Consider the following 27,617-nt stretch of genomic DNA (forward strand, 5'->3'; position numbering starts at 1 on the left):
TAGCAGAGGATCCTCCACCCCCTTACCTCCAAGGTTTTAATTAAACTTTCTAAATCTACTTAACCTTAAAACATTAGGTGGTGCAATGCTGTGTGTTGCAAAGCCTAAATCCCTTTGTCAGTCTAGCCCTTAGTGCTTGTGAAAGAGCTAAGACTGAAATCCATTCATCTGTAGATACAAATGGTATGTATCTATAGAAAAATGCGCCCTCATACGCAGCCATGCCAGTATGTCTCAATCCTGTATTGAAGAGTGCAAGAGGGTGGTATCCATGCCCATTCACTTATATTGAGTGTTGTGCATGGTAGGTTATACTACCTCTGTATTTGGCACTGGTGCAACTGCTTCTGGAACACTGTCCAAGTCTCCTGTCAATCCAAGAGGGAGCTTGAAAACTTGGGGAGAGTCAGAGCCACAAGAATGACTGAAGGATTGCAAAACATCCTATAATGAGACACACAAGGAGCTCAATCTATTTAATCAAGACCAAGCTATTTTTGAGAATATGGTATTCTGGGAAATGTTCTAACTCCTGTCTCTGAAGATAGTTTCAGATTAAACTAAATTTGTCACATTTTCTCTAGACAGAAGAGAATTTATATGAAACTTCAGATAGGAAGCAGCATATTTTTTTTAGCAAGTTAGGGGTCAAAAGGAAAGATCAAATGCAGAATTAAAATGAAAAGCTGTTTACTTAGGGTTGTAGGTATGAAATAATTTTCTTTGGGTTCATAGTGGTTCTGGGTACTGTATAATGTATTTAACTACTTTTTAAAAATGTGTCCACACTTGCCCATACTTTCACCTTTCAATGGCCTGAATAAAGTAGCAAGATTAAAAAAAAATTAATTCCACAGTTGTCTGAGACATTAGTCTACTTGTCCTGTTGGCCTTGGTACACAATCGTTCTCTAAGTGTTGTTGCTCGTGAAGAAAAGTGGTGTTTGTGTCCTAGCAGATTAATGCTGGCAGAGGATCACAGCAGTAAGAATTAAATGTTTTTTAAATGGTTTGTTTTTCCCTTAGGTCAGAGCTGGGAGCAATTGAGCAAGAGCCATTGAGGATTGATAAAGAGATTTGGATTGGGTCTGAGAGAATCAGATCAAAGTGATGACCCAAGAGGGTGGTGGAAAGTAGTTAAGGATTATATTGAGTTCTCCGGATCTTGTTTGCAAAAGGGTCCCAAACTCTAATTCCTCATTTAAACTAGTGTCAAATCCAGTGGATTGTATACTTCCTTCTGTCGTTTTTATTAAGATAGGGAGTTGTCTTTTTTTATTAAGCTTCCAGTCTAATACCCTATTAATGAAAAACTTCTTAATTGTTGTTAAATGGAATTAAGTCTTGGCTCTGGAGTGTACCAAAGAGCAAAACCTTTAGGAAGATAATTAAAGTATACTTACAGTATAAAATATATAAATCCTCTTGTGTCTCAATGTGAGATTTTAAAACTATATTTTAGCAATCTAGCTTTTAATTGTTTATGTAGTTTATTTATATGGACAATGAAACTAGACTGATCAGTTTCATTTTCTGATTTTCATGCACTCACAAAATGGTAATAGCGTGTTAGTTCATGGCCCTCCTAGGGAACCCTTAACTTTAAGCAAAATTAGTTTTAAAAAAAAAAATCACTGGAACTATTTTACTTTTGGGATTTGTTAAATTGGAACCTAAATGTTGGGCTTAATCCATGTGGACAGTGACTGCTCAATTATGTGATTCAGCTGAAATTATGTAAACTTTTGTATAGAATCTGTCTATTTTGAAGTTAAACTTCCTTGCCACACTCTATGGTTGTACACATGCATTGCAAGCCAACCTTTTGTAGTAGATTTAATGTTCTTGATTGCAAACCTTTTGTTTGTTACACATTCATTTGACTTCAATTATGTTACTTTCCTGAATATATATTAATTATGTAAATCACTGAAAAGATACTTGTACTGTATTTTAAATTATGTAACATCTTAACTTCATGAACTAAGCTATGAAACCCATGTATAAGGGCAATATTCTGACAAATCCTTTGAGATTTTCTTCTATAAATGTATCACAAATTTATGTACAAGCAAAATGTAGATTGAGAATTTTTTGTGTTGAACATTAATACTTGGTCTCAGTTTTTTATGAAAGATGACATTTTTAATTTGGTCTGACATTCTAGATTGGACAAGATGCATAGTAGTGCTTACAAGGAAAGATTAGTGGCATAATGTCTTTGACTTGATCACAAACTACTGAAGTGGGTACTTTCGTGTAGAAGATTTGAGAAGAAGGTGGGAATATGCTAGTGGGAAAAGCATTGTTGCCTTTAATTCTAGTGATAGTGTTGCCCAGCAATGTGGATTTTTCATACCCTGGAGTGATATAGCTGGTTTGATCTTATTTTAGTGTAGACCACTCCTTAGTGAATCAAACTTAATTTACAGTAAATAAATCTTGAACTGTAAGTGACTTGTAAAATATAACTGCTGGTTAGTTGTGTTATACATTCTGTTGTGACTAGTTGAGCTTTGTCACAAGACTGAAATAAATCAGCTGGTGGAAAAAGTTCCCTTTCCAAGAGTTATGTGGACATTTCTTTGTAGTTCCCCTTTGGTTTGATCCTGTAGTAAAGTTGTAATGCTGAATTTGTTGAAGTGCATTTCTGTGGTCTAATGTAGTAGTGTTAATGCCATTTATGACGAGTAATCTTTTTTTAAATAAAAGAAAACTAGCAAGTATGGCAAAAATGAATAAAAATGTGAAATATAAATGGTTTCATGCTTCAATGTTAGTTATGCATTACTGTCTACCTGATGTCTTGATATAATTTCTAAAATAGTTTAAAAATGTAAGTGATCTGTTGTAGTTTGAGATTTATATTTTAAAATGGGGGTAGTATAAATGTAAGCCGGGGAATGGTTCTGCTTTGTGGGGAACTTTCGCTAGCCCACTTCACCAGGATCGTGCAGAAGCCAGGAAAGGATCTGAGTCCTTGCTCCCACTTCCTTTTCCCAGAGGACTCCCCTTCCACTCTCCTGTCTGGCAGGGTCCTTGTAACCCCGACAAGGCTGGGTCCAGGATTCGTGGAGGGCTCAACCCCCCCAACCCTGCTGTGGTCACCTAGGACAGGGGCTAGGGTGTCCCCACTGTAGGGTACTCTCTCCGCACTGGGCACTTCCCTGACCATTACATACAATTTAAAACAAATACAAGTTGTTTAATCAACAATTTTTTTTTTTTAAATTAAGGAAAACATCATCCCGCTCTGTGGTGGGGAACATTACAAACAGTGTCTCTGGAATATCAGGGTAGTTCAGTCTGTTCCTTGTAGGTCTCTGGCCCTGGCTGTACTACAGGGATGCTGTGGGTTGGATACTTGCAGTGGTGGTGGCCACATACCTCTGTGCTTTGGGTGGTGGGACCCTTCTTCCCAGTGTCAGCCCCCATCAGGTTAAGATTCCCCTCCCAGTCTGGCCTGCAAGGACCCTTGTCTGGGGGTGTCTTTCTGTGCTGGACCCTTTGCCCAGGGTCCCCCCTTGGCTGGCCCCAGTTGCTCAGCACACCTGGCTCTGTGGCTGCAGCTCTGCTCCCAACTCTGACCTGCTTCCTAGGCTGCTTTTTGGGCACCTCTGGCTGGCCCAGCTCTGCTTTGGCCCCTACTTTCTCCTTAGCTCTGCCTCAGGCAATTCCAGCTCACATGGAGGACAGGACCCATACTGACTCCCCGATTAGCTTGCCTGCCCTGTCAATCAGGCTGACCTAGAGCGTTGGCCTCTCCCCATTGCCCCTGGGGACTGTCAGAGGGTCAATGGGAAATCAGGACCCTGAGACTCTTAGTACTGGGAGCTAGCCAACCAAAACATCCTCACTGAATGTTAGTAAGGGGGCAACATTCCCACTTGCTAAAATTCTGCCAGAGCCACAATATTCACACCAATACATCCTGGCCCCATCGTAACAACATATCCACGTCATATCAAAAATTCATTAACAATTATCAAAAGAATGTTTAACATTCCACATCCACTTCATACTATACATGACCATATTCATTAAAACACTACATAGAGATGATTATTGGTTCTAAGTCTAACAGGAAGTACATCCTTATGAGTCCTCTGGGACCTTCTTAAGATGGGTGGTTTGTTACCCACAGTTTCTATTTCCCTGTCCTCAGGTAATACTGGGTCAGTTTGAGGGATCTGGCTATTCTTGTTAGGGTTTGCCCCACTCTGTTCCCCTCTGTATTCGGTTTATGGGACTAGAACCATCCCCCAATTGGTTTCAGTCTCCTCAGGGCATACTGATCTACATCTTCTATGGTCCATGACTGGACTAAGAGTGCAATGTTTCAACTGGTCCCTATGTACTACACTCTCAGGACCTCCTCGTTCAGGCCGGATAGTGTAAACTGGTAGCTTGGGATTGTAGTGAGCAACTATAATGTGGGGATTTGACTCCCACTTGTCCTGTATTTTATTATGCCCTCGGTGTCTATGGTTACAAGCCAGTACATGGTCACCAGGCCTGATGAGAGCCCCACTGGACTTGTGATCCTAAGTCCTTTTCCTAGTTTTCAGTTGTAGTGAGAGCAACTTCACAGGCTATCTTCAGCCTGTCATGGTGACCTTTGACCCAGTCATCCAAATTGGTCACCTCATCCTCCTCAGGGCCCTCTGTCCAGAATATTCAATGGCACCCTGGGATCCCTCCTAAACATGAGATAAAAAGGAACGTAACCTGTCAACGAACAGACATGGCTGTTGTAGGCCAACACCAGCTCGGGGAGATGTTCCTGGCAGGCTCGCTTCTTTTCAGGTGGGAGTGTTCTTAGATGTCATGCATTGTCCGGTTAAATCTCTTGTACTGAGCGTTTCCTTGCAGGTGATAGGAGGGCGTTAGGCATTTGGCTATGCCATACAGTTTACACAATTCAGATATCACCTCTGATTCAAAATTCTCCCCTGATCTGAGTGTAACAATGCTGGACAACCATAGCACACAAACCAGTGTTTTATGAGGGTTACAGCCGTTGTCCTTGCTGTCTGGTTTCTAGTTGGAACTGCAACAGTGAATCATGAACACATCTGTGAGAACGAGTATGTTCTCATACCCCTCTGAAGACCTCTCTAGCCATGTGTAATCTCTAGGACCATCTCTAGGACCTCCATTGGGTCAGTCACATTAGTATAGGCAAAGCGGCCCAGTTGGGAGGAAACGCATCCTTGGCTAGGGTGCACAGATTGCACTGACTGATCCATGATTGCACGTCACTACCCACTGTGGGCCAGTAATAGTTTCTCTTCATCACCTCGAGTGCTCCTGTCTCCAAAATGCCCCCCATGAGCATGCCTGGCTTCATAAACTTGATGGTGTAGTGACACAGGCACCACTAACTACCACACTTCACTATCTTGGGGTGGATTGATTACACCGTGGAGTGCTGTTCTGGGTAACATAAGTCATTCCCACTGTCTGGCTAGCTTCTTAGACTGGGGGTATCTGGCCCCAATCTCCAGTCTGGCCTTGTTCGGCTCATGACTGCCACTAAGACAGGTCCAATGTCACCTTCTCATTGCAGAGTTTGAATCTCCTCCTATGAGTACCCTGAGATTATCGCACTCTCCCCTTTTACCAGATTTTGTACTGCATCCTTTACCGTCACTTCATCCTCGGGCTTTGGATTCTCTAGCCACAAACACGTCTGCACAACATCTGCAGGAATGACTCAGAAGTCTTTCTCCAGATCCTCGCCTTCTTCTGATGCCTCCTCCAGAGGCAATCTAGACAGGGTGTCAGTATTGATGTTCTACATTCCAGGTTTATACTGTACTTCAAGAGTGAACTCAGTGAGTTAGGCCACCCAGCGGTGTTGGCTAACTTTGGTGCAATTTGTTGCCAGGTATTGGAGTGGATTGTGGTCTGAGATTACTGAATTTAGAGTACACTAAATAATCCTTAAATTTTTCAGTGATAGCCCACTTCAAGTTTAAAAGCACTGTAGTTTTTGTCATTTCTTTCCGACCTTCTCAGCTTGTATGTGTGACCACATGCTCGGCTCCCTCTTGCTTCGGGCTGAGCACGGCACCTTGGCCATGCAGTAGAGACCATTTTAAGCCTCATTTAAATTATCCAACAAAGTATAGCACCTTTAAATAAATTACCTCAGTCTGATTGGCTGACTTTGGCTTCTTGTTCACAGCAGAGCCATATTTGAAAAAATTGCTTAATAATTTAAAATTTCTGGAAAGCTGTTTAACATGTGTTGACTTCCAAATTTCAGGTGGATGTGTAATAAAATGACAAACCTATGCTTATTTGAAAACTTACTTTTCTGTGGAAGAAATACTTGAAGAAATGAATACTACTTTAATCCATTTTTATGGTTGACACCTTAGTCACAAGTCAGGAAATTCATTTTGTATATGCAGCATCTGTAAAATGTTATTTCTTGGACAATAACAGGTTGAATGGGTAATGTCTAAAACTTACTTGTCCTTTAGTTGTTAATCTAAAAACCCCCAATATGCTACAGTAGCTGTCAAAATTGCATAATTTAAAGTCACTTCTCTATCTTAGTTTTGGACAGTTTCTGCCTCCTTAATAGTATGGAAAAGTACTAATCATATGGTGATTGCGGTGTTCAAATGTCTTGACATACCACCAGTTAAAATTTGTATTTCAAATACCCATTCTCCTTAAAAGATCCTATCATACCCAGGTTCTTTTCCTGTAAGTTCCTCTCAAAATCTTTATTCTCAGTGGATTTTTCTGTTGGTCTCGACATTAACTTCATTCATTCAATAAAAGATCTTCTCTTAGCACTCTTTATTTTTACTATAACACTTCTGAGGTTCTCTTTTATCAGCTGTCACTTTTGTAAATGTCAAATGACTTCCTTTTGTTTCCCACTAACTTTGCAGAACCAGTGAGTGAAAATGAATTAACAAATCTAGGTTCTTTCTAGAAGTCTCCATTTCTGATTTTTTTTTCCTGTCTTAAATTTATTTCTTCTGCTGCTGCTTTCTTTGCAGAAGGCCTCTTACCATTTTGGATATAAACTTTAAGAATGAGTAAATGTACTGAATTTTTACCATCAGAAAATCAAATTGAAATGAATAGAATATTTAATAATTTTTCCCCGCAGACTTTTCGGTTGAGTTGTCTTCCATAATGGGGAGTAGTTTGATGTACACTTTTCTCTGTCCTCAGACATAGCAAATTCTGGATATTATGTGAAACAATAACTTTGCAAAATTGTTATGGAAACTTGCCAATACATGGACAGTTTTTTTTCCCCCACCATGATTGATGACAATTAAAAACAATCTCAGTATTTTTTCTCTTACCAAAAAAAATGAACGTGTGTTCTACAGGCATGTGGGTAAGTTAAATTTTTCAATTGTTGTGTTAATACCAAGAGACCAAGAACTTGACAAACTAATTTTTTGTGCATATGTTTAAAGAATGCCTTCAGGGAAGTAGTCTCTCAAAAACCTTTTAATTGATCATTTCCAACAACATTCCATTGAATTCCATTCCATGATCTCTCTGGGCTGCTCTCATTCTGTCCCTTTAAAATATCCATTTTACCTCTTGGATAGCAACGCCTGAAGTTCTGCTCTTTAAAAGATGGTCATCCCCAGGCCTTCTGCCACATTCTCCCTTTCCATTTTTAGAGGTCCCCTATGTATCCACAAGATGTATGAAGACAATACTTGCCATCTACCTGATTCAGCCTTATATGGGGAAAGCAAAATGCCTCTTGAACAGGAAGTTGCCTCAGTCATAAGTCACGCATGTTTACAATTTCTGAATTCATACCTCTTTAACACTAAGGGTGAAAGGTCTGGGTTTAGTTTCCAATTTTTTTTTGAAAGCTGGCTGAATCACCTATTGTTGCTTTCAAAAATCACTAAACATTTATCATTACAAATGTGTCTAGCAGTTAACTTCCGTTTACATGAATTTAGCTGTTACTTTTTACGTCAGGATTTGTGGGTGGGGTGCTTGTTCTTTAATATAATTTTTTAAAAAGGCATGTTACATTGTATAATTATCTGGTGGGAATTCAATTACTTAAAAAAAGTTACATTTCACTATCAAAATATATATAGTTTCTAAATAGCCACTGTTAATTTCATTGCTGCATAGGCATCCAGCTGCCAAGAGGGAGTACAAATTAACCAATTAACCTTATTCTCAGATTTTTCACCATCATTAATGGTACTTGTGAAACTAAGAAAGTAAAAAGGATAAGTGCTGTTGGTTTATATGCCATTTCTTAAACAGAAATTGATCAATTAAAACATTGATCTGTCTGTTTCTTAAAGCTGACACTGAATAAAGATGTCCAGCTAGCTGATGCAGAGGGTTTTTTGAGTTTCTAGATGGGTCTTACACAGTATATTAAACTTACAAGGGTTTTTTCCCCCACTTGGTAGTACACCCTTTAAGATTCATTTCAAGCCATAGGGATTATGCCTTGTGTGTATCTCTAATCTGATTTAGCCAGAGGAACTGTTGCTTTGTGGATTTTACCCATATCCTACTGTTAAAGAGCATAAAACCTAAACACATTTGATTAGTGAGATTTCATGCATATTTATTTATTAAGGATTCAAAGGAACTTAAAAAATTAAGTTAGAGTTTTGTGGGGTTGTGAGGGAATCTTCTCTCCCCTCCCCCTTTACTGGATTTAAATAGCCAAGTAGGTGGAAACTTTGTTTACAAATTTCCAAGATGAGAATGTGTGTGCTGGAGTTTTAACCACATTTATTTTGACCCTGCAAAGCTACTGACTCCCATATCAGATAGGTAAGAGAAGGTAGAATTTCCAAAGGAGCCTATCGATTGGTGTAAACATATTTTTGTGTTGGTATTATCACTCATGTGAATGCAGTTATAATGGTATAGGTATCTTATACCAGTATGGCTAATTCCTCTTCCTGTACAGCAGGGGTTCCCAAATTTGGTTTGCAGCCTGTTCAGGGTAGGTGCTGCAGCTCCCATTGGCTGGGAACAGCGAACCACGGCCACTGGGAGCTGTGAGCGGCCGTACCTGTGGATGCTCAGGTAAACAAAGTGTCTCAGCTCACCAGGGGCTTACCCTGAACAAGCCACGAACCAAGTTTGGGAACCCCGGCTGTACAGGAATTCAGTATATAGGTATAAGCACTCTTACGCTGAGATGATTATCTGTGCTAATTGGGTCGTGCTCCTTAACTAAACTAATATAGTTAAAGTAGTACAATTTGTGTATGTAAACAAGACCAAGTTCTATTGACTTTCAGTGAGATTTACAATCCCAAATGCTGAAGTCAGTTTTGAAAGTGGGCCTTTGGCTCGTAAGTAACTTTAGCACTTCTGAAAATTTTCAAAGTGTAACTTCTCCTTAACTATAATGGCACTACAGTTCTACTAACTTTAGGAGTCATATGATTTGGAGCACAAGTAGGCTAGTGGCTTTTTCAGAATTTTAAATGCTGAGTGAGTGCATAAAAAGTACCCTCAGAGTATTTAGTGGTAACTGCTTTCAAGAGGACAAGAAAGTTCAATATAGAGGTAAAATTCCAATTCAATATTGGTATGTACCATTCAGTATTTTTCACTATTCTGTGCCCTTTAGCCTTTTTTAACTCAAGTTCAGTATGTTTCATGTCTGAGAGAAATGTAGTCTTAAGAGAATGCAATATGGAATCTATAATTTAGGTCTGTGTACTAGCTTCTGCTTAAAGTTATAACATGTGAAAAATACCAGATTGCATTTCATGTTTTGTGGATATTTAATTGTGTGCATTATACCACAAAGGTAAACTTTTTTCTTTTACTTATTTATTTCTGAACTTCCCTGTATAATTTTCCAATCTAGAGTATGTACTTAGATGCTGTCTTATTGCACATCCTTTTTTTCTGCAGGACGCTCTCATTTCTTTTAAGTAGAACTTAATGGATCTGTAATGATTTTTTTTAATTTACTTTTAAATTAACAGTATTTTGTCTCCTCTTCTATACTGAAAGTTGCCTGATATTTTCCATAATGTTACGTGTTGCTGTGTGTGTTTTAGAACAAGTCAGGTCAAATTATATGGGGAACACAGCTGTATTCCCCCTTTACTAAATGGTGTAAATGGTATGAAAAGTTGTCTTGATGTTTTTTGTCATCAAGTGCAAATGACAGGTGGCAATTTCCTGTTACTAGTGGCAGTCGTTAACAAGGTGGATAAACATTTTTTCAAAAAAAAGTGATTTAAATTGGACTTCATTTTGTTACTTAAATTCTAACATTTCTTTTAAAAATAAACCTGTTTTGTATTGATTTAGGTTTAATTTGATGTGTCAAGGCTTAAAATTATAATCTCTTAAAACATTTAAACAATAAATTTACTGTTGTGTTTAATTCAATATTGTTACAGCTATTGTCCTTTCCTTACTGGATGTTGTACATAAGTGATGTGTTTTCTTATGATGTTACACTATGTACCACTCATATCTACTTGATCTTTTGAGCAACTTGGCATAGGAGTTCTCAGTGGCTCATGTCTGGAGAAGGCTTTTCAGGATAACGTTTTTTCCCTCTTCGTCTGAGCTATAAAAAGTGTCCATGCACAAACTTAGTGCCCTACCAATTATTTAAAACTATAAAACAAAATACAAAATTTCAGTCAACTCACCCCTTGAAGAAACAGAAGCTGTGAATGCAAATAACTCCAACATACAAGGGAGTACGCTAGCCTCCCTTAACTCTTCTCAAATGTCAGGCAAAACACATGGGCTCTGCCATGTATCCTGAAAGTTGTGCTCCAAATCATATGACTCCTAACATTATAGTAGCACAGCATTACCACTGTATGCCAGATCATTTACTTGTTTTAATCAGACTGAGTCTGACATTCTTCATGTCTGACTCAGATAAATACAAATGCAATTCTGCCACCCTTTTTACATTTAGTAGAACCTAACTTTGCAATCAGTTCTGCTGAAATCGCTGATGCTGCTCAGCGTGAGTAAAGGAAGCAGAGTCAAGCCTTAAAGAGCATTTTCTTGGTATCTGGTAAGAGCTGGGGGAACAGTAAATGTTCCTGCGTCGCCTGACTGGAATAATGATGCAGCTGGCTGTGTTGGTAAGGGGAAAGGAGGATGCTTTGTTTACCTCCCATGTATGATGTTGACTACTCCACTTTTTCCCATTGACACTGACTATCTTGGGTGAGGTACTAAACTATTACAGCTCTTTATACGGTTCCCTTCTGTGTTTAATACAGTGGAAAGGATGTCTGTTTAATCCAGACAGCTCCTTGATTGGATAAGTAGAACTGGTTGGGAATTCTGTCTAGATGTTTTTTTATGGAAAATTGTTTGTTTACTGTTGCAAAGTTATGTCGTCAGATCCCAGGGTCATAACTGAAATTGCTTGACCACATCAATTAGTGCATTTGTTATCAAGCAAATATGGTGTTAAGAACATTCATTTTAACTGGTAAGAATCTTAACTTTTAAGATATGTCTGCACAGTTATGGGAGGTTTGACTGCATTCCAAGCTAACTAGATTAAAGCTAGTATGGGAATCAATAACAGCGAAGGCACCAAAGCATGGATTTCAGGGTGAAGAAAGAATGTGATTATATACGCAGGATCTTTATACAGCCCAGATTGAGGCCTATGCTGCCGTGGCTTCACTGCTATTGATACCTGAACTAAATAGATTAAAACTAGCTTTAATCTGTGTCTACATATGCTGCAGTTGCACCTCCAATTGCAGTGTAGACATTCCCTTAGAATCCTGGTATTTTCCAGATTTTCAGCAAATATCTATAATTCATCTTTTACTGAAGTGTGTGTACACAATTAAAATTAAAATGTTCATGTTTATATCGGAGATATTCTAAACATTGTCTGTTTTAGCCTTCTTTCATCTGAAAGTTTCAGAGGGAGGTCTCTTATAGGCTTTGGAGGGAATGTGCACTGCAATGAGGGGAAAGAGGTCTGCATCATAGCTGCCACTCTTAACTTTCAGTAGTTTTTAAGCTGTAATACTAAGTTTGTTGTATTCAGTTGTGCTGACTAGTTACTGCCTTTGCCAAGTTTTGCATTTTTGATGGCTTGGGGAATAAGCTGCCATTTTATTCAGCTGTGCTGAGCTCTATTATTAAAGTTTGTAGATAGGCTGCACAGAGGCAAAAACACAAAATACAGAGCTGAAATTGTCAAAGACCTGAGTGAATATTAATTTGAGCACTGCTGTGCAATTTGTGAACTTCTTGTTTTGTAAAAGATTTATTTTCCAAGAAAGGGCCAGTTTCCCTGTATCAGTTTGGCTTTCTTTCTGCTGTATACCCTTATATGGAGGACACAGGTATTGAGCAATCCTGGGAACCTTTGCTATGGAGTTCATAGGAATGGATGTTGGCATAAGCAGGACTCATTCTCCCGAGGCTGGTGTAGTCCACATCACTCTGTAGAGAGACCTATTAGCTAACTCAGATAATCAGTAAATCTTTGCTGCTGCCTGACCTCTCTTTTCTAAATTGTTGCCATTCTTATTCAAAACCTACAGATGAAAGATGCCTTTAGTCCTGTGCTTTACAGAAGTCAGCAATCGAAGACTTTCTAGTGGAAACTGAATGCATAACCTAGTTATCTCTAGGGAGACAAGGTGGGGTGAGGCAATACCTTTTATTGAATCAACTTCTGTTGTGAAAGAGCCAAGCTTCTGAGCTTACACAGAGCTCTTCTTCAGGTCTAGATATGCCTGATCTTCTCCCTGTAGGTACAAAACAAGTAAGGGCTGCGCTAATCAGTAACTAAACGTCCTTATGTGTGTTGTTTGTGGTCTCTTCTCCTGCCCCTCACCTCTCATTAGAATATTCAGGAAAAATTGGTGTAGCCTGAGTCCCTCATTCTTTTATTCTGATTTTGATAGTTTGTGTCAGAGGCTTATATCTTACCCTCCCGAGAATAGTGCTTCCTGGAATATCTACCCTTTAACTTCTGCCTTCTGCCTCCATTTTGGGGATCTACTGTTTCTGTGTGTATAGGTGGCTGAGTGAACTCTGCAAATCCTGTACAACATGTGCCTCAGGAAAAATGGCTGTGTAACTCTCTCAGCATGTGGAGGGAGGTGTCAAATATAAAGGGAAGGGTAAACACCTTTAAATCCCTCCTGGCCAGAGGAAAAACCCTTTCACCTGTAAAGGGTTAAGAAGCTAGGATAACCTCGCTGGCACCTGACCAAAATGACCAATGAGGAGACAAGATACTTTCAAAGCTGGAGGAGGGAGAAACAAAGGTGCTCTGACTGTGTGATGCTTTTGCCAGGGACAGAAAAGGAATGGAGTCTTAGAACTTAGTAAGTAATCTAGCTAGATATGTGTTAGATTCTGTTTTGTTTAAATGGCTGATAAAAAGCTGTGCTGAAGGGAATGTATATTCCTGTTTGTGTCTTTTTGTAACTTAAGGTTTTACCTAGAGGGATTCTCTATGTTTTGAATCTGATTACCCTGTAAGGTATTTACCATCCTGATTTTACAGAGGTGATTCTTTTACTTCTATTAAAATTCTTCTTTTAAGAACCTGATTGCTTTTTCACTGTTCTTAAGATCCAAGGATTTGGGTCTGTGTTCACCTATGCAAATTGGTGAGGATTTTTTTCAAGCCTTCCCCAGGAAAGGGGGTGTAGGGTTTGGGAGGAAAGAAGTTTCCAAGTGGGCTCTTTCCCGATTATGTATTTGTTAGATGCTTGGTGGTGGCAGCAGTAAAGTCCAAGGACAAAAAAGGTAAAATAGTTTTTACCTTGGGGAAGTTTTAACCTAAGCTGGTAAAAATAAGCTTAGGGTTTTTTTCATGCAGGTCCCCACATCTGTACCCTAGAGTTCAGTGTGGGGAAGGAACCTTGACAAGCAGAAACACAGTTAACTCTATAAACTTGTGCATGGTTCTGGAGGGGCATCCAACACTTCATTATTGGATGCCCAGTCCATCCAATAATGTTCTAGTGCTATGGCCTGGTCTGGTAGATGTAACACCACTTCTTCCCACTGTTCCTAGGGTCCTTCTGAGGTGGTCTCTTTCCTGATGAGATTGGTAAAACCATTCTGGGGTGAGCAACCTGTCTTTCATATATGGGGGGGGGGGAGCACATAGGTGCCTCCCTTATGCTTCTTAGAATCAAACTTGCTAGCCACATATTCATCAGCCTCCAATGGTCTCCTGGCAGCTTATCCATTAATCTTGTTTTAAGGTCATGTAAACACAAATTGTAAAACTTTCCCAACCAAACCATTTCATAGAACCTGTCTAAGGTAATTATTCTGACTTTTGGCCCTTTTGAGGAGGTAATCCCCCAGATGAGTCACCACTTTTGTATAAATCATCTCCTTATTCTGTATCTCCTGAAACCTTTTTCTATAAGAAGTGGAGAAAGGCCATGTGTAGCCCTTTTTTAAAAATAATTTCTGCCTTGAGTAATTTGTACACAAGAGTATTTTAAAAAAACCCTTTGCAGAGCAGCTTTGTCAACTATTGTTTATTTTAAACATCTTGAAACACTGAGGAAATTCCAGAAGAGTAGGAGGGAAAAAGTTAATTTTCCCAATATTTAAAAAGAGTAAATGGAATGACCTGGGTAACTATAGATCTTAGCTGACATCAGTTCTACATAAAGTAATGGGAAGGCTAATATGTGAATCAGTGGAAAAATTAAAGAATGGAAGCATAATTAATGCCATTCAGCATGGTTTAATGGATCATTAATAGACATCAAACTTGATGTAGCTTTTTGATCAGATCTCAAGGTTGGTTGTTAAATGTAACTGACATAATATACGTATTCCTGTATGGCATTAAAAAAAAGTGCTCTACAAAAATCAGTGAAGTCCATATTGAATGGATTAGAAACAGGTTATCTGATACAGCACAAGTAATAATTGTGAATTGTCATCTGATGGGAGTATTTTTAATGGGATCCTATGGCAATCTGTCTTGGCCCAATGCTGTTCAATATCTTTATCAATGATCTGGAAAAAATATAAAATCAGTGTTGGAAAAATTTGCAGATGATACAAATTGTTAGAGAAGTAAATAATGATGGGGGCAAGTTACTTGTACAGGCAATCTAGATCACTTGGTAAGGTGGGCTGATTTGAGCAACATGCATGATCTTGTATTTGGCTCTAATAAAAAACCCATGAGGGAACAAAGAATGTAGGTCACAGGGAGTATCCTAGAATGCACTGACACTGGAAAGGATTGAGTCACGGTAGCTAGCCAATTGAAAATGAGCTCCAGTGCAATGCAGTAGCTAAGAGGGTTAATATAATCCTTGGCTGTATAAGCAGGGGAATATTAACTAGGGTTAGGGTGGTGGTATTACCTTTCTATACAAGATCATTACTATATCTGGTTCTGGTGTCCATACATCAAAAAGAACGTAGAAAAATTTGAATGGGTTCAGAACAAATACAGAAGAATGAGGTCCGGAGAACATGCCATACAGTGAGACTTAAGAAGCTCAATCTGTTCAGTTCATCCAAGAGAATGTTAAGAGAACTTGATCATGGTGTCTGCGTACCTCTGTGGGGAGGAGATTTCTGAAAGTAGATGGTTCTTTATCTAACAGAGAAATAGGCATAATGAGTAATTGATGGTAGGGTCTTCTGTAACAGGCAAAGGTATGACAAGATCCATGGTTGGAAGTTGAAGTTAGACTTTCAGAGTGGAAATAAGGTAAACCTTTAACGGAAATAAAAGTTTAACTTTTTAATGGTGAGGGTAATTAACCAGTGGAACAATTTAACAAAGGCTGTGATAGGTTCTTTCACCAGGAATTTTTAAATCAAAATTGGATGCTTTTCAAGAGAGATGCTATAGTTGTAACAGGATTTATGTTTGGGAAGTTCTATGCCCTGTACTATATAGGAGATCAGAGTAAATGATTACAGTGATCCCTTCTCACAATGGAATCTATTAAGCTGAGAGTTGATAAACTCAGGACTAAAAATAAGGTACACATTTGAAACAAATATACCTAGAGGTGTGGTAGATTCTCCATCGCTTGCAGTACTTAGATCAAGACAGGATCTCTCAAAAATATGCAATAATTGGAAAAGAAATCAGGAGCTTGATGCAGAAGTTACAGGTAAGATTCACTAGGCTGTGCAAAGCAAAAGGTCAGGCTAACTGAGCCTAGTGACAGGGTGGATTTGATTCAAATTGATTTAAGTCACTAGTCAGACTTGGTTTAATCAGGAATTTTCTACATAAAAGTGCATTCTTGTTGGTTGTTATAACCTTAATACATATTCTTCACAACTCAGATGTAGGTTTCATTTTTAGAAGGTACACTATACATTTTCAAACAGCGATTTATTTTGAAAACTTTTCAGTTTTAAAGCTATATCAGAAAAATGATTGTTTGGTTATTTCATTGACCAAAGGTAATTGAAGCAGCTATTTATGAAGTCCTTGGGAGGTGAAAGATCTCCAGATCAAAGGTTAATCATTAATATTTGGAGGATTTTCTTTCCATGCTGTATTTGGAGAACATCACCAGACAGACATTTAAATGGTATTGTTTTAGTTAAATAAAACAATACCATTATGTATTCTGCATTTTTTTCCTTCAGTAGCAAATACATAATTTAACAAAACAAGCACATGTCCCTTTCTTCTCACATTTATCGCCAGGTTTCTTCTCCTTGTCCAGATCTATTCTGCCCCCAACAATCTTCTAGTCATTGAACTTTTTGAAACTTTACACTTTTAGAGAGGTAAAGGATTGACTGTGTACACAAATTTGCAGAGGGACAATAGAGTTGGTCTGTTATTTCTCACCTCTATATTTATAAACAATTTTGCTGTTAACAAGCATGTTACCTCTGGAACACAAGTCCACGGTTTGAGAACTGCAAACTAAGCATCTCTGATTGTATCTTCTAGACTGAGTCCCATTGGGTAGATGGAAAGATTAACCTAAATAATCTATACAGAAGCCCCTGGAACGCCGTAAGATTAGGTCCCTAATCCATGAACTATTGAAACTCATTTACAAAATGTTTCTTAAACATTACATGAATATATTGTCTCATACTATAGAATTAATAATCCCTATTCCATGATGAGATAGTTTTAATTAAGATACATTATAGCTCAAAGATATCTTTAGATTGGTTTTGTCCTCAAAAAGATTAAAAAACCTGATTTTAAATAAAGAGTTTAAAAAAAATCACTGATTTTTATCCACCCTGCATAGCAATCCCTTCTGATCTTAAAATCTGATTCACTGTGTGATAAAATAAGGTATCTGGCCTCTTATTTTCCCTCTCTGTAAAATGGGGATATTTAACCACTTTGAAATATGATGAAACGCGTTATATGCAAATTATTCATGTATGCTGCATATATGCATAATTTTTTATCCCCAAAATGACTGGACTGAAAAATTTCTCGACTGGTTTCTGTAAGGGATGAGAATTAGATAAAGTATTCTATTGTAGGAGTTACTCCTTTGGTCATTCTTATAATTGGAATAAATAGCCTCATTCTGTTGAAGTGACATTCATATCCTGAACTGAATTATCACATTAATCTTCCCTTACATTGTCTCCTGATACAGCAAGATCTGAGCCTCTGCAAAATGGAATTTTGCTTCATATCTTAGAGTGAAAAGAAAAGTGATTGTATATTAAGGGAAGAAAAACATAGCACTAGATTCTAGGAGGTGGTGAGCTTGGTTCACTTTGGTCTCCTGATTGCCAGGACTAAATTAGGAGTCAGTTTCCATCCTTTAGTATCCATACGTTTTGTTTAAATGTGACAAGTAGTCCTCTTCTCTTCCTTATCAATCCTGGTGTTGCATGGAGAGACTATGGGAACAGAGAGGCGCAGACCCATTTTTCCACATGAAGAAAGGGAGTACAGAGCTAACCTGAGCTGCTTGGCTCTTTCTGCTTCATCCTCTCCCCTCCCACCTTCTGCAGATAGTACTGGGTGCTCAGTTTTCTCTCACCTCCTCCCCACCCAAAAACTTTGGTCAATCCCTGAGGGGTAGTGGAGAGCTCTGCTTGTTTCCTGTAATAGCGGTGATTGGCTATACTTCAAGAAGAAACTTCTTCAGGAGCTAAGAGCTATCATATGCCTCACTGCCTTTGGCTCCAAGCTGCAGGCATGTTTCTATGACCTGGCTGTTACGTTTGTGTCAGAAGCATGTGTGTATGAATAGCTCCCCGTGTGGGGTGGGGACCCCAAACCACCACTGCACAGTGTAAGTAATTCTTCCCTGGGAGGAGGATGACTGAGGACTAACATCTGTCATAGATGGCTTATGTTGCTTAATGTAGTACTGGAAGAAAGTCATACCACAGTGAAGAGGGCAAAATAAGAACTTATATAGAATAGGCAAAAGTGGAGAAGCAGCCTTAAGAGGGTTTTTCACTTTGGTGAGTCTGAAATTGTGTAACACTAGAGCCATTTGTTTAAACCCCACACTGCCTGCCTCTGGGCCAAAATTGCCATAATAAATTCATGAGTTGGCAACACTAGAAATAAAAATTCATAATTAAAAGTAGTTCAAACACTAGCTGTTCCTCCATGGGTCTAAGGTAAATACACATTGTCCTCTATCATGAAAGTGGTGTTGAACTTTCCCAAAAACAAGTGTGCATGTCAATAAAAAGTTTGTGCATAACATGTGTTCTGAGTGAGATGACTAGAAACCCAAGAAATTCAAATGTATTGTAAAAGTATCTGCTGTATCTGAGAGGTAGAATGTTGAACTAGTCATTACAAAAGAGCTTCTGTTGGTTAACAGTTGAAGGAAATTTCCTGCCTGTTCTTGTGAATGGAGCTGAGGTGCCACATGCAGCTGCTATTGCAATGGATACAGGAAAAAGGCACTAGATGGAGACAGACTTCAGTCTTTTTTCCAGCTCAATATGTTAGGAAAGCCCTTCTTAAGGCAGATGGTCAAAGTCAATTGATAAACTGGGGCACAGAATAATGATGCAATAAATAAGTAATGCTCAACAGCTTATAAAGGTATGCAAGGGAAACACACTAGTACAGTCATAAAATCAGGGTTAGAAGGGACCTCAGGAGGTTATCTAGTCCAGCCCCCTGCTCAAAGCAGGGCCAATCCCCAACTAAATCATCCCAGCCAGGGCTTTGTCAAGCCTGACCTTGAGAACCTCTAAGGAAGGAGATTCCACCACCTGCCTAGGTAATCCATTCCAGGGCTTCACCACCCTCCTAGTGAAAGAGTTTTTCCTAATATCCAACCTAAATCTCCCCCACTGCAACTTGAGACCATTATTCCTTGTTCTGTCATCTGCTACCACTGAGAACAGTCTAGAGCCATCCTCTTTGGAACCCCCTTTCAGGTAGTTGAAAACAGCTATCAAATCCCCCCTCATTCTTCCCTTCCATAGACTAACCATCCCCAGTTCCCTCAGCCTCTCCTCATAACTCATGTGTTCCAGCCCCCTAATAGTTTTTGTTGCACTAGGGGAGGGTGGAATACAACAGCATTGGGGGCAGGTAGCAGCAAAAAAGGGGTTCAGACTAAAATGGAGAGAGGCACAAGCACATGAGAGGGAGCATGGGCACACTGAGCAAGGGCTAATCCCCACAGCTCTCCTACTTTTCTCTTTTTCATTCTTACCTGAGGGTTCCCTTATTGATAGCTTGAGGATGTCTTCATTACTCAGCCTTTCAACCACACTTCCTCTCCCTTAGCTCCTTTCAGTCTGAATGCAGTGAGCCCTTTTATAGTATCAGAAGGGCCTTAATTAGAGTCAGGTGTTCACATTAACTTAATGGCCTCACCTGACTCTTTGCAGGTTAATTGGCATCAGGTGTTCTCATTAGCCTGGAGCAGCCCCTGCCCTGGTCAGTCAGGGAACAGAAAACTACTAAGCCAGTGGCTAGTATAATTGCTACTCTGCTGTACCTAACTGGCCTAGAGGGAGACAGCTGCTCCCTTGGCTGGGCCAGACCGTCCCTGGCTACCTGGTTCCTGGCTAACTGTAGGACCCCCCTGGTTACTGCTACTCTAGCAACAGCCCCTTGGAGGGGCCTGTTGGCCCACTCCCCAGAGGAAGGGAGTGAGGGACCTCAGCCCTGGCAGTTGCTGCTGCGGACACCACCATCACCTGTGAGGGGTCATTTCTGCCTGCCTGGCCACCAGACTGCTACTGGAGCTGCTGCTGTGTTTGCTGATGAGGAGCTGCTGGAACCCAGAGGAGGAGGAGAAGAGAACCATCTGCTGCTGTGGGAGCGCATAGGGACTCTGCAGACCACTGTGGAGGGGGCCTTAAGACTGAGTAACTTTTGAACTGTGCTCTTGTGGTGGGGGTTTTAACTGTGTTTGTGGGGACACGGGGTGTGGTGTGGAGTCTGCCCCCAGTCCATCTGTGTGTCCCCCCCCTTACCTCCAACACCACCACCATCGCTGCCCCCTCCACCACCCCCAGTGGACACTTACCATCTGCTTTCAGCTCCTGCCTCTGGGACTCAGCTGCTCACCTGGCTTGCCATGCCCTTTCACCACCATTTGGGCCAGAAGCAGCAGTCAGCTGCTTTTGTGCAAGCGCACGTGGATGCATATGCCCTGCCCTTGGACTGACCCCCACACGCACAGCTTTGCCCCTTCCTAACTGCCCCATTTGCCCCTTGCAGCCTTTTGCCCCCCCTTTGCCCCAGCTCCCCCTTACTAGCTTCAGTTTGTTTGCCTGCCCTGCCCTTTCTCTCTTCAGCTTTTGTTTGTTTTCCCTGCCCCAGCCTCTGAAGCTACCTCCTTCCCTGAACTACCTCCAGCCTAGTTTTCCCCCCCGCCCCGTGGTCCCCCTGCCCTGGTTAGCCCCTTGCTCAGTGCAGCCATGCTCCCTCCCATGTGCTTGTGCCTCTCCCCATTTTAGTTTGAACCCCTTTTTTGCTGCACCCCCCCCATGCTGTTGTATTCCTCCCTCCCCTAGTGCAGCTAGAGGAGCCGGACTCCCACCCCGTGTCGGTGACTGACCCTTAGCCCTTGATTGCCCCCACCCCTTTTGGAACCCTCCTCCCCTGCCTGCAGCCTAGCAGGGAGGAGTGGTCAACCTGCTTCCTCTTCCCCTCCTCTCTCTGGTATTTTTCCCCCTCCCTTCCTGCTTCTTATGGCAGGAGACACGGTGAGTGGAGCCCCTTCGGCAGACCCCACTACCTCTCCCCCACCTGCTGCCCCATCACCCACCCACCCCCCCGAGCCTCTACCTCCACTGCCGCAGCCAAACCACTTGCTACTGCCACCGCTGTGGCACCGGCGGACACTGGGATGACCTCCGCTGCTGCCACGTCCCTTGCCCCCTCCGACTCTGGGGAAGCCCCCTCAGCCGGTGGGATGAGTCAGGGTAAAAAGAAGGGTAAGGGCCCCGCTAAAAAGACCAAGCCCTCCATGGCCGGGGCTGCCCCCACTGCCACAGCCCCACCACCGGCCACAGTGTCCCTCCCCGCTGTTCCCTCCACCAGCTCTGCAGGTGCCCCTCCATTGGCCCCCAGGACGTACACCCAGGTGGTGGCAGCTCCCCGCCTGTCACTACATCATTTCTCCCACCCATCGCCTCCGCTACCATCTATAGCGGCCGGGGCCCCTTCCCCACCTTGATCAGGAAGCATGGTGTCCTCCTAGTGCCTGCCTCGCCCCATGTGGAGACCTATGTGCGGGCGTTGATGAGGGTGGTGGGGCCCATGGCCATTGTGGTGACCTCCAAAATGTACGGAAAGGTTGTGTTCTTAGCATCAGAGGCTGCCGCCCAGGAAGGCGGTGTGTGTGGGGGGGTGTTCGTCGTCCCGCCGCCGCCCAGTAGGCACCGGAAGAAGGCTGGTGGGGGTGGAAGACCTGGGCGTCCGACTGGAAGACCTGGGCGTCCGACTGGTCCTGACCTCCGTCCCTTCCTTCCTTCCCAATGCCGCACTATTACCTGTCCTCTCTACCCTGGGGAAACCCATTTCTGTTGTGAGCCCTCTCCCACTTGGCTGCAAAGACCCCGATCCCTGTCATATTCTCTCGTTCTGCTGGCAAGTGCAGCTTCAATTGCCGCCGGCAGTGCATGATGGAGAGGTGCTCAAGGGGTCATTCTTGGTCCCCTACTGGGTGCATTATTCTATGAGGGAGGCCCGGTGCTACCTCTGCCGGGCAATGGAGCATGTCCAGAGGGACTGCCTCCTGGCCCAGCAAAGAGGGGCAGCTGGGACCCCAAAGCCCCGGCAGGGTGCCAGCCCCATCATTGCTGTCGCTCCCAGTGCCAGGAGCTGCCCTTCCTCCTTCCTGGCCCACCACCACTCCCGCTTGGGCCCACGGGGCACCTTCCCCCAGCATGCCCAGATGAGCGGGAGAGCCCCGCCTCCTCTGCTTGCAATCTGGCGGGGCCTGTGGAGGAGGGTGCGGTGGGGATATTGCCGGGCATAGGAGAGGGCCTGTCTCAGGGAGAATCTTCCCTCCCTTGTGCTGCCCCACCATTACCTCCCCTAGTCCCTGAGCCATCGCCCCTGCCCCCCGACCCGACCCCTGCTAGCCAGCCCCCAGATGATGCCAAGGAGGGCTGGGCACTAGTACAGGGGAAGCGGGGCAAGTGGAAGGCTCGAGCTCCGCTCTTCCCATCCGATGCGGAGGCTCCCCGGAAGAAAAGGAAGGGGGGCACTAATGCTGAGCCTTCCGCTTTGCCCACGGGTGCGTTCCATCCACTGGTTCTGGCTGGGGAAGATGTGGCAGCACCGGAGGGCAGTACCGACCTTCCACCGGAGTCCCTTCCCTCCAAGGCCCCTGATGGAGCCCCTCCTACCCCATTACCATCTGAAGCCTCTGTGAGCCCTGAGGTGACCGTCGCTTCGGGTGCTGGCGGGGAAAACCCCGGGGTGGTGGAAGACCATCTCCCCTCCATTTATGAGGAGATTGAGGCCCTGGGTCTGACTCCGGTCTCCCAGGGGGAGGATGACCCTCTGCCAGCGGGCCTCGATCTAAGTGATCTCACCCCAGCCCCCCTATCCCCGTGCTTCCTCCCCCTGACTGCTGCTTCTGCTCCCACCTCGGAGGGTCCCCTGGGCTCCTCCATCTGTTTGACCGCAGGTGGCACCTGGCTGTCGGCTGCTAAGCCTACTGAGGTGACGGCCAGTGCCATGCGGCCGGGACCCGAGCCTCATGGGGTATCCCTTGTAGGTGTGGAGCGACCGACCTCCTTCCCAGGTGGGGACCCCACTGAAGACTCTCCACCTCCCGATGCTGTGGCTACTACACCGGCCATAGAGCCTGAACCCGGCATCATTGGGGGTCCCCTTCCCACCTCCCCAGATCCCTGAGCCCGACCGAAAGGGGCCACCTCCCAGTCTCCTAGCTACTGGGACCTAGGCCCCGCTTCTGACCCCTGCCCTGCCCCTACTCTTGATCCCTGCCCTGCCCCTGATGCCAACCCCATCCTTATCCCCTCCACCTCCCGTGATGCCATTGCTGCCCCTGAAGCCGTCACCTCCTCAATCTCAGAGGATAGCCCCAGAGAGCGGCCTCTGTATTTCCCTGTCCCAACCCACCAGGGGCTGCTATTTTCCCTCCGCCGCCCCCAATTGAGCGGGGGTTTGAGGCGGGCCACGTGGCACCGGCCCATCGGGCACCACGTCGGGGGTCCACCCCTTGCCTGCCCATCTCGGTAGGCCGTAGGGCTGTGTCAGAGGCCCCTCCAGAGGATAGCCGGGGGCCAGTGAGCCCGGCCTCCCAGACGCTGCAAGAAGAGCTGCGGGAGTTCCTCGAAGACGTCCGTGTCTCCCGTAATAAGGTGCAGCTCACTCTTCAGCGATGGGGGGATTTCCATCAAATCATCTGGGCCGCGAGGGCCCTCAGGGGGGAGGGTAAAAGGACCGGGAAGCAGGCCGCCGCAGCCTACCAGCGGGTCTGCCTCTTCCGTGACTCCTTACTCACCTACGGGGTAGGTCACGGTTTGTTGCGTGGCCTGATGGGTGCCGCGAGCAACCCTGCCGGCGAGGATCCCACCCAGCCCCCCTCATGGCACCTATCATCATCGCAACACTGAACACCCAAGGCTGAAGGATGGGTCTCATCAGGTGCCAGGTGCTCTCCTTCCTTTTGGGGGGGGGGGTACTCTATGGTTTTCTTGCAGGAGACCCATATGGATCTGGCTGCCAAAGACAGCTGGCGGTTGGAATGGGGGGACAAGGTCTACTTTAGCCATCTCACAGTACGTATGGCTGGAGTGGTGACCCTGTTCTCCCCCGACCCAGGGCCTGAGGTGCTGGGGGTCGTCGAGGTTGTGCCAGGTCGCCTGCTGCACCTCCGGGCCCGCATGGAGGGGCTCATGGTTAATCTCATCAATGTCTATGCCCCGACATTGGGCCCGAAGCAGCTGCATTTCTATCAGCAGGCGTCCGCCTTCCTTGGCAGCTTGGATCCTTGCAAGTGCCTGGTCCTAGGCGGGGACCTTTAACAACACCCTTGAGGAGCGGGACCGCTCAGGGACCGAGCAGTGCCCGGCCACCGCGGACGTCCTCCAGGAGATAGCTGAACATCACTCCCTGCTGGACGTCTGGCGCAACCACCACCCGGACGACATCTCGATGTTCACCTTTGTCCGGGTGGAGGCCCATTGGTTGCGCCACTCCCGGTTGGACCGCATCTATTTATCACGTTTCCACCTTTCTCGGGCCCACTCCTCCAGCATCCGGCCGGCCCCGTTCTCTGATCATCATTTAGCCACCGTGACAGCCTCTCTCTGTGCAGAGAGGCCGGGGATGGCCTATTGGCATTTCAACAACAGCTTGTTGGAGAATGTGGGCTTCGTGGCGTCCTTCTGGGAGTTCTGGCTAGCTTGGCGAGGGCAGCGGCATGCCTTTCTCTTGGTGCGGCTGTGGTGGGACCTGGGGAAGGTGCGCGCCTGGCTCTTCTACCATGACTACACCCGGGGCGCCAGCCAATGGAGGGATGTGGCGATAGAGCAGTTGGAACGGGAGATCTTAGAGCTGGAGAGGCGTCTGGCCACCAGCCCCAAGGATCCATCCCTCTGCGGAGCATGCCGGGCAAAGCGGGAGGAGCTCCGGTCCCTCGAAGACCATCAGGCCTGGGGGGCCTTTGTTCGATCCCACATCCGTTCCCTTCAGGATTTGGATCACGGCTCCCGCTTCTTCTACGCCCTGGAGAAAAGGAGGGGGGTCAAGAAGCGCGTCACCTGCCTTCTGGCAGAGGATGGCACCCCCCTCATGGATCTGGCTGACATGTGCGGGAGAGCCAGGGCCTTCTACGCAAGTGTTTTCTCCCCGGATCCGACCGATCCTAACGCTTGCAGAGTGCTCTGGGACGAACTCCCTATGCTCGGGCGACCGAGACTGGCTAGAGCTGCCTTTCACTCTGGCTGAGTTCTCAGAAGCCCTCTGCCGCATGCCCACCAATAAATCTCCGGGCATGGATGGGCTGACTGTGGAGTTCTACAATGTGTTCTGGGATGTCTTCGGCCTAGACCTACTCACCGTCTGGGCCGAGTCTTTGCAGAGCGGGGTCCTCCTTCGGCAATAAGGCGGGCATGGCTCACCTGCATGAAAGAGGGAGGGGAACCTCCGTGATTTACAAAATTGGCGTCCCGTCTTTCTCCTCAGCGTGGACTACAAAGTCGAAGCGAAAGGCATCTCGCTACGGCTAGGGTCTGTGCTGGCGGAGGTGGTCCGACCAGACGTACACCATCCTGGGCTGCACCATCTTTGACAACCTGTATCTGGTCCGGGATCTCTTCAAACTTGGGTGTAGGGATGGTCTGCCGTTTGCCCTCCTGTCCCTGCATCAGGAGAAGGCGTTTGACAGGGTAGACCACAGGTATTTCCTGAGCACTCTGCGAGCATTTGGCTTCGGACCCCAGTTTGTGGGTTTTCTTCAGGTGCTGTATGCCTCCGCAGAGTATGTGGTCAGGCTCACCTGGACCCTGACTGAACTGGTCAGCTTCGGGCCAGGAGTACGGCAGGGGTGCCCCCTCTTGGGCCAGCTGAATGCTCTGGCGATCAAGCCCTTCCTCTGTCTCCTCCGTAGGAGGTTGACAGGGTTGGTGCTCCAAGAGCTGGAGCTGCGGCTGGTCCTGTTGGTGTACGCTGATGTGCTCCTCATGGTCCAGGACCCGGGCGACTTGGCGCAGGTGGAGGCTTGTCAGGCCATCTGTTCGGCAGCCTTCTCTGCCCTGGTCAGCTGGGTCAAGAGCTCTGACCTGGTGGTCGGGGATGGGTGGCAGGCGAGCTCCCTCCCACCCGCACTTCAGGCCATCCAGTGGAGCGCGGATCCGCTGCTCTATCTCGGTGTTTACCTTTCTGCCACGCATCCGTCTCCGCCGGAAAACTGGCACAATTTAGAGGGCGGGGGTGATAGAACGGGTCCGGAAATGGACAGGACTACTCCAGTGCCTCTCCCTTCGAGGGAGAACGCTGGTGCTTAATCAGCTAGTCCTGTCCATGCTCTGGTACCGGCTCAACACCAGCCCCAGGTTTCCTGGCCACCCTTGGGACATGGATTCTGGAGTTCTTTTGGTCAGGACTGCACTGGTCCCTGCAGGGGTTCTCCATCTACCCCTGGAGGAGGGAGGTCAGGGCCTGAAATGTCTGCACACTCAGGTCCATGTCTTCCGCCTCCAGGCCCTGCAGAGGCTCCTTTATGGTGCAGGTAGTCCAGCGTGGAGCATACTGGCGCACGCCTTCCTGTGCTGTTTCCAAGGGCTCCGACACGACCAGCAGCTCCTTTATCTCCATCCGAGAGGTCTTCCTCTTAGGACCCGATCTTCTACCAGGACCTTCTCTGGACCTGGAAGCTGTTCTCAGTGACCAGGTCTGTGGTGGCCACCATGGGGGCAGATCTTCTCGCGGAGCCCCTGCTACACAACCCCCAGCTCTGTGTTCAGGTGGTGGAGTCCCCCTTGGTGCGCCAGAGTTTGGTCCTGGCAGACGTCACCAGAGTCGGAGACCTCCTGGACTACGACCGGGAAGACTGGCTGGATCCCCTGATGCTCGCTCAGCGCATGGGGCTCTCCAGGCCTCGTACTCCCTGGCGCGTACTTCAGGAGGTGAGGGCCACTTTGCCACCCACCGCTCGGGTTTACCTCGACCAGGTCCTAAGAGAGGGTATGCCCCGCCTACCCTCCACCCCAGGCTCTCCAGACCTTTTCATCGGGCCCCTGCCCTGTGGACCTGACCGACCCCCGCGCCCCTTCACCGTGAACTGGCTGCACAATCTGCAGCCAGTCCGCTTCCAGACCGTGCCAAGGAAACATCTATACATGCTCGTGCTCCACACCCTTCACATCCTCACCCTCGTGTCCCGCCCCAACACAAAGTGGTGGGACCTTCTGCCACCTCTAGAGGGTGAGGAGTCCCGGTGGGCCAGCCTATACTCCACCTTGGTCCCGAGGCCCACCGGGGATATCAGTTGGCTGCTCCTTCATGGGGCTGTGAGCACGGGCATGTACTTGGCACGCTTCACCCCATCCCAGGCACCTGCCCCTTTTGCGGCATGAGGGAGACCCTGGCGCACATTTACCTGGGGTGCGCCAGGTTGTAGCCCTTATTCTAGCTCCTCACGAATATTTTGTTACGTTTTTGGTTGCGTTTTTCCCTTCACCTCCTTATCTATG

The 27,617-nt window shown here is 45.3% G+C and overlaps 2 protein-coding genes across 6 annotated transcripts in view; one reads left to right on the plus strand and one right to left on the minus strand.

Moving 5' to 3' along the window:
* NEK1 (NIMA related kinase 1) overlaps positions 1 to 19,719 on the minus strand; it is a 189,371-nt gene extending 169,652 nt beyond the window's left edge. For 2 of the 3 annotated variants that reach the window (XM_078852507.1, XM_073341591.1), the window contains exons 1-2: positions 19,643 to 19,719; positions 12,661 to 12,751 (exon numbers count right to left, since the gene is read on the minus strand). The gene's annotated coding sequence lies outside the window, so the exon portion shown is untranslated. The remainder of the gene's footprint in view (positions 1 to 12,660; positions 12,752 to 19,642) is intronic. The other variant, XM_073341592.1, reaches the window with a different exon arrangement.
* Positions 1 to 27,617, plus strand: part of CLCN3 (chloride voltage-gated channel 3) — a 133,985-nt gene that overhangs the window by 9,802 nt on the left and 96,566 nt on the right. The window lies entirely within an intron of this gene.

Source organism: Lepidochelys kempii, chromosome 4 (genome assembly GCF_965140285.1).
Source record: "Lepidochelys kempii isolate rLepKem1 chromosome 4, rLepKem1.hap1, whole genome shotgun sequence".
In the NCBI taxonomy this organism is placed as follows: domain Eukaryota; kingdom Metazoa; phylum Chordata; order Testudines; family Cheloniidae; genus Lepidochelys; species Lepidochelys kempii.